We start from the raw sequence: 13,824 nt of genomic DNA, 5'->3' as shown, positions 1-13,824 counted from the left end.
AGATGCACTCACAATCTATTAATCTAGCTCCCTCTAGAACTACTCTCGCCATCCACACAATGGTCTCCAGTAGAACCTGCACATTTACAAAGTACCCACCTAAATTTGAGCGGGAAAATTACAAAGAAAACTTAGAAAAAGCATTTCAGCTCACTTTTTTCTATTCAGCTTATCTGTACATAATGGTCATAGTGACTACTGAGCTCTCAATAAAGTACATACGTAGGTAATAAAAACATACCTATACTCTTTGTTCAGCAAGATATAAGGGACAGGGCATAATGTGAGAAAACAAAGAGTGCTACACAAAGCTACCAAACAGTCATGCCATAGCATGACATATAACAGGACACACAATATGAACACCTTTGGAGAGCAGTATTCTGTACCTCAATAGAAATGGAGCATGGTGCTAAGTAGTGGCTTTGAGCCTAGGTATAATTTCCATCCATGCCCCTTTGATTGAGTTTGTCCAGCCCAAAAAGTAGCCTCAAGAGCTTGGGGTAAAATTATAAACCACATACTCCAGAACAAGTCAAGAAAAACTTAGAGAAACAATGAACCTCACCAATGGCCAATCATTACTATATAAAAAAACATTCCTTTTTGGTACCATGAATAATGTTAAGTGGAAAAGTTTCAAGAAAATATTCTAGAGATATGTTCTCTTATGTAGATATTCATATTATAAGTGTGTGTAGAAGACCACTATAGAACAGAATTTTACTTCTTTCGCATATGTGATCATCTAAGTCAATGTTTAAAATTCTAAGGCCTAACAACTAATTATAAAGTATGAACTATAACTAGATTCTAATTTTTAAAAAACCCTATGATTATATGATCTCAAAGAATTATTAACAATTAACCCCATTGTTAATTATCATTTTTTTAATTATTGTTATTGTTGGGTGTGATAATGGCACAGTGGTCATGTCATACTAAAGCATGTGGGCGTGAGATGAGATTTGCTTTTCAGTATTTAGCTAAAAAAAAAAAAAAACTAAACGAAGCAAAATCTTGGTCATTACTGAATTTGAGCAATGGGTTTATAGAAGTTCCTATATTTCCATGGTTTTATATATGTTTGATATGTTTTGTAATTTTAAAAAACAATTATAAACAATAGTCCAGAAACACTCCAGACTCTATGGACAATAGAAAAAACATCTTTTGATATTTAAAAAAATGAAGTACAAAAATTATGAAGTTGGCATTTTTAGATCTATTCTTTTATACAGCTACTCAGAATCCCATCTAATTTAAGAAAAATCTCAAAGACCCTACTAAAATTTTATACCCAGTGATGCTTGATTCCAAAGCAACGAAATGCAAGTGCCCAAAAGATATATAAAAACAGGTGTGCCTTTCCCAAAAAGCAGCCTTTTCCCTGCTATAAATCTTCAAAACCCACAATATACTTTTTTTATCTCAAAGACTTTTTAAAAAGTGTTGCCCTTCTTTAGGGAAAACTATTATTATGAGGAAAGAGCTCAGCGAAATATCTGCAGATGGTGCATAGGTTAAACACAGAGTCCTTTCCTCCAGCCAAAAGGACTAACGGGAGAAAATGAACATTTCCAAAAGCATTTGGAAGCTTATTGCAGCTAACTCCGCGCTCAGCTCTCCCTCTCCTCCCAGGATACGTCACTTAACTGTCTGCCAAAACAACTCTCGCCCGTGCCACCTGATCACATTCTAGGATTCACTTCTCAGTGACAAGCTGCTCAGAGAGCAGCTATCAAACCAAATGCGATCATCCGCTCCCTCCTCGTCTCCCCTCAGGCCCCCCCCCCCCCCCCCCCCCGCCGTCCACCAGCAGGAGTAATTAATGGGCTCACTCTGAATGACAGCGTCACCCCATCGAGTGCCGTCTGCTTTGAATAGCCCCCATCAGCTCTCCCTTCCCGCCGAGGATGCTCCCCGTGGGGACTGTCCCTCCCTGCTCAAAGGCAGTGGGCCAGGACTGTGCCTCAGGGCACGAGGACCACGGGAGAAAGCACCCCTTCGCCTCCACCGAAAGCCAGCCAACGGACTGAAAAGTTGGCAGAGGGGAAAAACAAGGAATGCTTCTGTCCAGATCATTTCTTAAGCAACTTGATTCGGGAGCGTGGAGAATGCTGAACTGTGGACAGAACTTTTCCGGAAGGCAGAAGGTCTAGAGAAAGGGCCGGGCTTTCTCACTGCCGAGACACTCCATGAATTTTTCATAAGTTCTGAACGCTCGAGTTGTCCGTGGTCACATCAACCGCTGCTATCAGATAAAGGCAAAATGCACCCTCTCTTTCTACAATCCTACCCAAGTGGAATCTTCATCTGTGGCATGCCGTCCTAATGCTACAGGATTACCAGGCAGACGGACAGACAGACACTGCAAGAAATCAAACACACTGGCGAGAGAACACCCCACAGGCAATAGGCATTTCAGGTACCGAAGCTTACAATTTCCAGCCCGAGTTCAAATTACTGAGCTTCAAACGAACCACTACCAGGTAAGATTTAATTTTGTAACATTCATTTATATCTTGACTGTGAAGCTAAACCTGCAGATGCTGTGAATGAGCCGGGAGATTTAAATTTCATCTAATCCTTATGCAAACTTAAGCCTTCTGAGGTAAAGTCTTATTTTTACTTATGTTACATAAACTAATCATTCATAACTAGGTAATAAAACATCCAAATAATCCCATTTGGTTTTCACTGGATTGGTCCCATCTTTGTCTTCATTTTTTAAACCCCAACTTTGTATTATTTAACAGCCTGAAAAAATGCATGGAGAGAGCCCTGAATGGGGCACAGGAGCCATTCACAGATGCTGTTAACTGAACATATTCAAATGAAATGTGTTTCCCAGGGCACTTGGTAAAACAGAAAAAAATGAATGTGTTTTTTTATATTACTTCTATTAATGCAAAATAAATCAAAGCTCAATGACTGATTTTTATCATGACCAAAAAAAAAAAAAAAGGCAGGCTGTGATGTCACTCTCATTCACACTAAAGAAAAACGATCTCTAGTAAATTAGGAATAACCCTTAAGTAGAATGAGCTTAATTTACCCTGAGGGTACTGGGCATATTTTTATGAGGCTAAATATGGACATTTTTCTGATTTAACAATAGAACAAAAAGATGTCTGGTATTTTAACAGTTTTAAGTTAGATCAATAGTCCAAACTGTAAAATGCAAAGAACTACTGAAGCCATCAAAGAATTTTATAGGGTACAGTGGCTTTTAGAAATTCCCTAGAAATCACCCAATAAAGAAACTTCTAGATACACAAACACACACACAGGAATGTCAGAATTTTAATACCCTACATAGATTTTTCAACCATATTAGTTTTCTTATAACTTCAATAGGAAAAGTTCCAAGCTTAATTTTTTTCATAAAGCTGCTCTACAACAAATAATATATTTCTATTATCTTAAAATACAGGAGATAAGAGAAACAAAAGCAAATCACACCTAACTACAGAGATCTGACAATACAAGGCATCAGAAGTAATCACTCAGTACTTGTCTAAAGAACAATAAAATCTGAAATTATTCTCTTCCATTTCACTGAATTCTTTCCTGTTTTTCAAATTTTAATAGAGTGAATTACATGATCCTGTTACTCTTTTCAAAGCAATCTATAAATAACCTGAAATATCATAAGTCTTTTGCATCTGAATTCATTACAGAAATTCACCCATCATTTTCCAGTACCAAAGGAAAGCAGCAATTTAAATATAAGCAGTGACAGTGTAATGCACCAATTTATTGCAGAGAAAAATGTTCATTAAGAAATTTCAAAATAGTTACTTTGTACTACCAGCCCTAACTAAAAGCAAAGTATTGCTTTTTACCTACACTGAGATTTACCTGAACCCTTAAGGATTCTTTTCATCTTTTCCTCCTTATTATGATATATTTTGTAAACTGACATGCTTTGGAAGTATGTGTATATTTTGTAAGTAAAAATATTAATCAATATTTCAACTCATAATTGAGGAATTTAATTAACTTTGGCAAAAATATGAGGTTAACAATATTATGCTCAAACAATTTGTTTCCAATGAACAGAATTGAAGGGGGTATAAAATCATATTTCTGAAGTCTTCTGGATTTTGTTTATTCATTGTAATGTACATAGAGACTCATGTCCTACCAATTTGGGGACTTTGCTTCTATGACTTCTCTAATGACAATAGATGGGCAAACCGGTATCACTCTCTTCCCCTTTAGCTCTGGTGGGCATCAGTCCCAATGAGTCTTCATTTTCTTTCCCATCTAAATCAAGGGTTTTCTCTTTAATAATCCATTCTGCATAATGACTACTGAAGTTTAAAAACAGTTTCTAAAACACTATAGTAATATGGAATAATCTACATTTTCCTCTTCATTTTAGTGAAAAATAAAAAATGATAGCTAATTTTATCAATCAGCTCAATTTTATCAATTAGCTAACTTTCTCAATGATTTGTTAAAAAGCTGAAAATTGCATAGCATCTCATGGGTACAAATGGATAAAAAGTTTTATGTTAGTACCTGAAGATTTGGTTGGTTTATGGGATAGATTTAACAATTAAAATTTTTTTGAACATTCTTGAAAGAAGTAGTCAATGACTGCCTGTTTCTATAATTTAAAATGTATTTTATACATTTGTTATAGAAAAGTATTATATTGTAAAAGAAATAGGATTGTGTATCATTGGATTCTTCATAGAAATGGAGCAAATATTTTGGCTACCCTATCCTTGCAGTGATATTTATCACTACATCCACAGATTCTGCACACTTTAAAACATCCAAAAGCTATAAACTTTTTATTTAAACTATGAGAAAATAAAAGTAGGTGTTCAGGTCAAAATAAAATACTCCCATCTAACATCTTTGTTGACTTCATATGTTATCTTTGTCTGAAACAGCAAGCAAAATAGTTTTGTACCTAAAATTAGAAATATACCTAAAATTCATTTTTAAACGTTAACATTTAATTTAAAGGGACTGGCACTACATAATACTTTTAAACTCAATAAATAAATATTTACTGATATCTGCATTACTATAACTTTCAAATTTTCCTGAAAATTTCTGAAATACTGTCTTCCATCCCAGTATTATGGAAAAGTTTTTCAAGCTTAATTCAACTGGGTATTTCAACTAGCTGGTATATTTGTTCCTCATAATGGTTTCTTTTCGTCATGAATTGGCCAGATTTGAGTAAAAATGATGGTTCACCATGGAGAGTGAGCCCCTCTCCAGCTTCTTCCAGCTGAGCGAGCACAATCTCTGGCCTGTGACATCACAATCAGTAGCTGGGGAAGTGGCTGTAATATCAAACAGATGATTATATCCTTTCAGTGTGAACTGGTCACGAGAGATGTGAGCACTGTCATTTCAAGGCGTATCACAGAGACACTACAGAGAAGCAGGACAGGAGCTGGATGAGAGAAAGAGGCTTCCATTGCAGTTGACACTTTTACAGCACCAGCTATTAAAGATAAAAGTACCATTTCACAGTTTTCTTCGTTAATAATTTTCAAAAGGCAGCAAACATCACATTAATAAAATTCACAGATGATGATAAAATGGGAGTGAGGAAAATACCAGCAAGCAACCAGACAACACCTGGAAGGGGGACCTAGGGAACGGAGGAGTAGGAGCAAAATTTCACCTTGGTTCCAACAGTAATACTGAGGCTACTCAGGAAACAGAAAATGATCCACACACTCAAAATGGGGAAGAATCTCTCTGAATGAGAGAGAGATTTCCTAAATATAGATTACAAAGTGATCTCATGACATAGATTAATTAGTATGTGGCACACAAACTAGTGTTCTAAAGCGGGGGCAGGGAAGAAGCTGGTGACCATCCTTTCAAGAAAATATGAATTCATGAAAAGAGGAGGAATCTCTTTTTAGGAGTGATCCTAAAAAGAATCTCTTTAATAAACAAAACTACTGTGTTCTACGAAAGTCTTCAACAAAAATTTGCAAAAAATAACAAAAACAATCTGGGAGTGAGAGCTCCACTTACAAACACGCACCCAAGTGCGCCATCTCTCCCTTCTGTGCCATCTTTTACGCAGCTCTAGCTGCAAAGGACAAGGCAGAGCCACCAGGCCTCCCACCCGGAGCACAGGTGCAGGTTACCCTTTTAGTTGCAAGAGCCTCGCTTCAAGACAACAGGCACTTGTGTCTCAGCCTCCGAGACTCAGAGTCTACACAGATGAAGTGTAAAAAAAGAATTATCATTCCATGAATAACTACAAGCCAAGCTGAAGTCCTGTCATCTATAGTTACACAGTTTGCTGAAACAATGGTATGCGAGAGGACTCTTAAAGCAGCCTTCCATCCTTTGTACTGGTAATTACTACTGCTTTATTATTCACCAGTTGTTTAAAGATGCTGCCAAGCTCCATTTTTCACATGGCCTCGGAGGTGTTAGTGAAATAACTCAAGAATGCAGATCAATCGGAAAAACATTACCACTTTCACAGACCCACAGTCTGAGGTCCCACTTTGTCATCACTATACATGGGCTTCTTGTTTCCTGATTATCATTTTATGAACATATAATGAATGTGCTCTTTGGGTAGCAAAAGTCAAAGGCAGTTTCCAGTTCAGTTATCCCCATATCTTTAGCTGTTTACAAAATTTTCTTGGTGCAATAATCTAAATATGCTGGGGGGGGGGGGGGCGTTGAATAATGTGAGTCTATCAGACTTAGCACATAACATGGTGCTACTCTAATATTTAACCCATCGGCTGCATGTCTTCCTTCACATGTGTCGCAAGGACACAGTCCTCTGCATGCAGTAGTTTCTGAGTAACCTGTAGTAATATCTACAGAAGAGTTTTCCAGGTCTAGGAACTTCCATAGCACTTTGATCACACCTTTTTCATGACACCTTGTTATACTGCACTAGTAACCTATTTACACACTCATCCTACCTACCATTCTCTGCATCCTCATGGGCGAGGGCCTCAAGTATGAGGACCACATCTCTTTAATTTGTCTATTCCCAAGGTAAGCACAGGACTACTTAACAGATGTATTAAATGAATGTGGAAATGTACCCTAATATATTCTCAAGGGCAATCTCATCAAACAGAAGAACAATGATACTAAAATATACTTCAGCTTTAATTCATTAGTAATGAGCATATAGAACAAGTACAGAAAAGTCTCAAGGCGGGGAACTTTCTGGGACAGTCATACTGAAATAATGGCTACAGAGATATCAGATCTGTGAGGTACGTTATATTATAAAGTATACAAACACAGATAGCAAGTTTATCCCGTATTTGCTGTATGTGACCTATGGAAATCACATTTGCCATAACATTGTGACTTATAACTTCATCGACAGTCCTAAAGGATCTAAATTGGCCATACTATTAAGTGATTACAGGAGAATCTGGATAAGCATTTTGAAAAAGAAATTGAAGTGATACTACAATCGGCTTCCTACTCAAAGATGAGTGTGGGGAAGTGGCAGGCTTAAAAATCTTACAATTATTCTATGTTCTCTCCCTCTCTGTGAGGAATGAATCTACACAAGTATCTAAGTCAAATCTCCTTTCTGAGTTTCAGAGCCACAGTGTAAGATCTAACCGTTAAATCTATGCCAACAATGGTGATCTCTTTCAAACTAAGGTCAAAAACTAAAAGCTTATGCTAGACCTCATCCTCTCTGATAAAAATTAAGGTAAGAAGAGCACTGGAGGAGGCTCGCATTCACTCTAGAACTGAACGTGTGTGTCGGATGCAGTCCACCGAGGACATTCTCTAGAGACGCTCAGGGCACATGAGTGATGCGTTCATTAAGTCCCCACAGAAATCTGGGGTTTGATGTTGGTTTGCACAACTCAAGGTTTTTTGACCTTTGATATTCCATCATTTTAGCAGTATTACATTCTTTCAAACAAGATCTTAGAGAAACCATCAAGATATATAAAGCATATAAAAGCAGATCTACCCTGGTTGGGTTGAAATGGAAAGCCTAGGGCCTGCTAGCTAGACGGCCCCTCCCCTCCCCACTTATTGGACTGGCTCCTAAGGTGTATGTGTTGAAACTGTTGTGCCACCTAGAGGATCCACAAAGGTATTCTTCTGCATTTTAACATATGCATTTGACTCCATATAGACACCACCAAATACTTTAAAATTCCTGGGATAAGCTATGCGAAGCAATAGCTTTTGCTAGCCCTGGTGGGCACAGGTTGCAAAACAGTGCTGAGACACGTGGACTGCTACTCAGTTATTCTGTTGTCTCAACAATGATCACACAGAGACCTAGAATTCAAATAAATCACTAGTTGGTAAACAAAGACTAAACGTCTATAATTTGGTTTAGAATATCCCAGAAGTAACTAAAATTAACAAAATCTCAGAAAATTACATCATTTGCTATCAAGAAGGCATGGAAATTAAACAGTGAGAATTTGTCATAATTCAGTACAAAAAAGGAATCAGAATTCAGTATAAAAAGTCAATGAAATTAAATTGTTGGAAATACCACAAAGCCTCCTTTATGTTTTCACCTATAACATTGTGCCAAACATTTCAGTTGCCTTTATTTGACTGCAGGTTTGTGAGCTCTATAATTTACTTGACTGAGAGTGAAATAGAGCTTAAGTATTTAAACTACAAACCATGTACTACTAAATTTTATATCTGGCAGGATATATTGAAGAAAAGCAACCTTTTCTCAAGAGGAAATATCATTTTCCACCCCACCCCCCAAAAACATGTTTCAAATATGGTGACATAATTATGTCATAATTTATTATGTAATACTTTATTGTGATTATGTAATAAATTATTCATTTCCATTCATTGATCAGCTCCAGCACTATTTCCTGTATACTAAGGAAGTCTCATAACTATTATTCCAAAATCTCAAATGATTCCCATTTTGAACCCAATCTCCCAAATGAGCAATGTCTTTTTTCCACCTGAAATGCTTTAAAATCTTTTCAAATATATTCTTGAGATTCTATTTATTTTTAAATATTTTATTATGAATTATTTCAAACATGACCAATGCCCATGTACTTACCACTCAGCTTTAACAAATATCAATTTGCCATTTTTGCATCAGATTTTTCTTCATGGTCCCTCCATAAATAGGTCTGGGAAGAAAATTCCCAGTAGGCAATATTTGAGATAAATGTATTAGGAGCCAATTATAATTTATACATCTTTATTAAAGTTTTTTAGTATCAGGAGAAGGACCTTTTGTAACCATAATATACAATTATCTTCATTACAAATACTTTAAATAAATGTAAATACCAAGACAAGAGACAAAGATTTTTTTATTGACTTTAGAGAGAAGAGAGGGAGGGAGTGAGGGAGGGGGAGAAGGGGGGAGAAGGGGGGAGAGGGGGAGAGAGAGAGAGAGAGAGAGACATCAATGTGTTGTTCCACTTATTTATGAATTCATTGGTTACTTTTTGTATGTCCCCTGACCAGGGATTGAACCTGCAGCCTTGGTGTATTGGGATGAGACTCTAACCAGCTAAGCTACAGGCCATGGCTGAGACAAAGATATTAAAAACAACAACAACAAAAAACATTTATTGGCCCTGGCCGGTGGCTCAGTTGGCTGGAGCATCATCCCACACACCAAAAGGTTGTGGGTTCAATCCCCAGTCAGGGCATATAGTCAGAGCCAGCCAATCTATGTTTCTTTCCCATATCAATGTTTCTCTATCTTTCCCTTCTTCTCTTTTTAAAAAATCAATTAAAAAAACAAAAACGTATCCTGGGAAGATTAAAAAAAAACCAAAACATTTATTGCACCTTTCCTTTCTCAGATGCCCAGATGAATTTTTGAAACAATGTCTTAGGCAACAGAATCACAGGCTAGTTTCTTATATCTTCCCCCTGTCAGCTCCTGTGGCATAGTGACATCCTGGATAGAAGGAAAATAATCAATATTACAGGGTCCCTTGGGTAGGAAATCAACTCTCAACAGTGATTTCTTTTGTTCAAAAGAGATGCCTGAACTTGTGGCCAAAAAGGCACAACCTAGTTGTAGCAAGGTTAATATCTTGCTTAAAGCAATGCGTTCTTGGCGCAAGTCAGTACTAAAGAAGTCTGAAATGTGCATCTCCTCACTCTAATGTCAGAAAACACACCCGTTCCCTTTTAAAAACAAAATAAACAAAAACCACAAAATAAACACAGGCTGGACTCCTTACAGTGAGACAGGGAAGCTTGACTTCAGGATAACTGAGAGTGAGCCCCAATACTCTTGCCTTGAAAGATACTGCTTCTCACATACTGCTACCAGAGAGATCCCCTGCTCAGCACTTCAACAAATCCTCCTACTGTCCCCTTGCCTTTATTCACAAGCACATAAAATACTGCATATCACAATAAATTCCAATTTCATACACTCACATTCTCTCTCATTAGGCTAGGCGAGCATACTCAGAGTCAGGCTACTGTATCCCAACCCAGTGACTTCACCACACACAATTCACATGTTCAATCTCCCTCAAGGACACTTGAAAGAAAGGCTGGTCCAAATGTATTTTCCTTTTCATTTATCCCTATATCTACGTCTGTAAATTTTTGAACCTTGAAACTCTATTTCTACAAACAGAGAATCACAGGTTCTCTATTATACTCTAAAATATAATCATCCAAAAATATGATGGTCAGGTAAGTTGCTCCCCCCTGTTAAAGCAGCCAGGCTTATATTGGAGATACTATTTCAAAACTCACTGCCCCTGTATAAAACTACAAATAACTGGTCCAGAAAACTGTGGGGACCAGAGTAGACAATGAGAGAACATCATCTCTCTAGGAGAAGACCACTGCAGATTGGCCATGCTGAACAAAGTGGTACTTTTAAAAGTATTAACATTTCCCCAGCATCCTCCGAACATGTTGTGGTGTAGCCTATAGTGTGGTGCTAGGCTATGGTAAACCCATGTGGACAGAGGAGAAAAGAGGAAAAGAAGGAAAGTAAGTGCATAAAAAAAAAACAACTAGAAACAAAAATACTGAAGGAAAATTAAGTCGGTCCCTGAAGGGTCTGATAAAAATGGCAATCAGCCTCAGTTCTTGCTCTTCTCAGGGTTCCCGCACCCAAGAAACATTAGAAGGATATAAATTACAAGCATGGAAACCAGTGAGTAATGACCTGAATCCCAAGTCTAACAAAAACGAACATGGAAAATGGATAGAGGAAAGAGACACAGGTCCATGTCAGGCAAAGGTAGGGAGTAGGGGTACTGGAACAAGACAGATAAAAAACAGACAACAGCCCGCCCGGAGGGGCTCAGCAGCTGAGCATCTCGACTTATGATCCAGGAGATCGCAGTTTGATTCCCAGTCAGGGTACATGCTTGGTTGCGGGTTTGATCCCCAGTAGGGGCGTGCAGGAGGCAGCCGATCAATGACTCATCATTGACGCTTCTCTCTCTCTCTCCCTCTCCCTTCTCCTCTCTGAAATCAGCAAAGAGATATTTTTAAAAAAAGCAAAACCAGACAACAGCCCTAGCCAGTCTGGCTCAATGGTTGGAGCATCGGCTTGTAGACTGAAGGGTTCTGGGTTCAATTCCAACCAAGGGCACATACCTCAGTTGCAGGCTCAATCCCTGGCCCTGGTCGGCAAGAGAGTGGGAGGCAGCCAATTGGACTGTCTCTCTCACATCAATGTTTCTATCTCTCTCTCTCTTCCCCCTCACCCCTTCCACTCTCTCTGAAAAGCAATAGAAAAAATATCCTCGGTGAGGATTAAAAAAAAAACACAAAAAAACAGAAAACAGACCAAACCTCTTATCTTATACAGTAGTCCAGGTTTTTCTCACCCTATATGAATCTGTTTAGGAAAGTCTATACACTTGAGAATATTCCTAGCTTTTAACTCTGAAAAAAAAAAAAATGATCTCTATTTCCTTCCTATATACCAATCTGATAATAGTTTACCCACAAGGAATCAACTCAAATTCCTCTCCAAAATAAAAACTGGAATTCTGTGAGGTGTCTACTGCTATGATTTAGAAACCGCACTGTCTACGAACCTACAGAAAAAACACCCATCTGGGCAATTCATCTCCGACAAGTATCTATATGGCCTTAGGTTAAACACCAACTGACATGAGTCTCAGTTTCCCCATCTGAAAAGTGCTAAATATGGACCAAATGCTATGAGATTATTTTGTTCCATGATGCTCCTTAAAAAATGAGGAAAAAGATATCAAAAGTTCAAGATATGCTAACTCCACTCAATGAAGAGTAGTTAGTCTGGCAGCCTTGGGAATCTAACGGGCACTTGCAGAGAAGCAATAGGGACCTTAAGTGGTCAAGAAAAAAGCAACTTGTATGTGGCTGTATATTTTCTTACGTCAACTGCTGGTTATTGGAATGGCAGGAGCAATGCAAGAGACTGAAGGCCTGCATTCGAAGAAACCATCCAGGTGAACATTGACTTGTTCTAGCTGTGAGTTCATTACGCAATAATAGTTCTTAATTATCTGTTCTCTGGGTTTCAAAGCAAGAAACAACTCACTTTTTCACTCTGATTTTGAGATCTAAAGAAAAAAAACAAGCATAAAGATAACAAGGGAGAAGATTTAAAATGTTCTGGATGAATTAGTGCTATTTTATTGAGTGATCCTGTTGTAAACTGGTGTGGCTCATAGCAACCAGGCAGAGCAGTGATTAGGTACAGGAAAATCAAATGTGTAGTGCTGAAGACACACTATTTTCAAGTTCCACCAGGAGCAGCAAATTCTTATTTAGAAATTACACTGTATAGCTGACAGACATGCACACTCCTACACAGTCCAGATTTAATAATATCTTTGTTAGCGGCATACCTTTCAAATACTCAAATGCCACTGCACCAGGAATGTGTTAACTTGACAAGACCTCACTGAGCAGCCTCCTCTAAAATCATTTCACCGTATCTGTTGCTTTAATTATATAAAGGTGTCCTAGTATAGTTCCACTCACGAACACTCCAAATGAACTGCCTCTCAAGCAACACTCCCTCCAATTTCTCCAGTAGCGGCCTGCTGGCCATATACAGTATGAGCATAAAGTCTGAATATTAAACATACATGCCTGGGTTTCCTGGGAGAGAACACCGGAGAGCAGGCAAAGCATAAACGAGTGCATAAAAGAATCAGGCACTAAAATAGGTAAAGTACCCAAATGGGTAGGAAAGGGAGTGTCACAAAGGAAAGAAGAGGTGGAGGTCTGAAGATAAAATGTGCCCCACAACATGGTCCGTTTATCATTATCAGCTATATGCAGAGAGCCCCCAAATTACTTCCTGCTCTAAAGATAGGTATAGGCAAATACCTTAGCTAATTCTCAAATCCCAGTTATACCATATACAAATTAAAGCATTACTACCTTGCAAAGCATTCAGGCTTCAAAATATAAGAGAAAAATATATAGCTCTTATATAGTTAAAACTAGCGTACACTAAAAATGACATCATTTGAGACTCCAATAAAAACTAAAAAAGTATTAACCTAGGATTCAGAAACACTTTGCAGCCCAGCCATTGTGGCTCAGTGGCTGAGTGTGGACTCATGAATCAGAAAATTGAAGTTCGATTCCCAGTCAGGGCACATGCCCGGGTTGAGGGCTGATCCCCAGTAGGGGGTGTGCAGGAGGCAGCCCTTAGATGATTCTCTATCATTGATGTTTTTACACTCTCTCTCCCTCTCCCTTCCTCACTCTGAAATCAATAAAAACATTTTTTTTTTAAAGAAATGTTTTACAAATAAGTACCCTATCACTTTTTTTTTTTAATCCTCACCTGAGGATATTTTTTCCATTGCTTTTCAGGGTGAGTGGAAGGGA

The 13,824-nt window shown here is 38.0% G+C and overlaps 2 protein-coding genes across 2 annotated transcripts in view; one reads left to right on the top strand and one right to left on the bottom strand.

Moving 5' to 3' along the window:
- The window catches only part of AVEN (apoptosis and caspase activation inhibitor), a 147,985-nt gene that overhangs the window by 89,679 nt on the left and 44,482 nt on the right, over positions 1-13,824 (bottom strand). The gene's annotated exons all lie outside the window — the stretch shown is intronic.
- The window catches only part of CHRM5 (cholinergic receptor muscarinic 5), a 72,952-nt gene continuing 60,820 nt past the window's right edge, over positions 1,693-13,824 (top strand). The window contains exon 1 of the mRNA XM_081119103.1: positions 1,693-2,492. The gene's annotated coding sequence lies outside the window, so the exon portion shown is untranslated. The remainder of the gene's footprint in view (positions 2,493-13,824) is intronic.

The sequence above is a fragment of the Miniopterus schreibersii genome (genome assembly GCF_964146895.1).
Source record: "Miniopterus schreibersii genome assembly, chromosome: 1".
Classification (NCBI taxonomy): Eukaryota; Metazoa; Chordata; class Mammalia; order Chiroptera; family Miniopteridae; genus Miniopterus; species Miniopterus schreibersii.
This window is presented reverse-complemented; position numbering and strand designations above follow the sequence as displayed.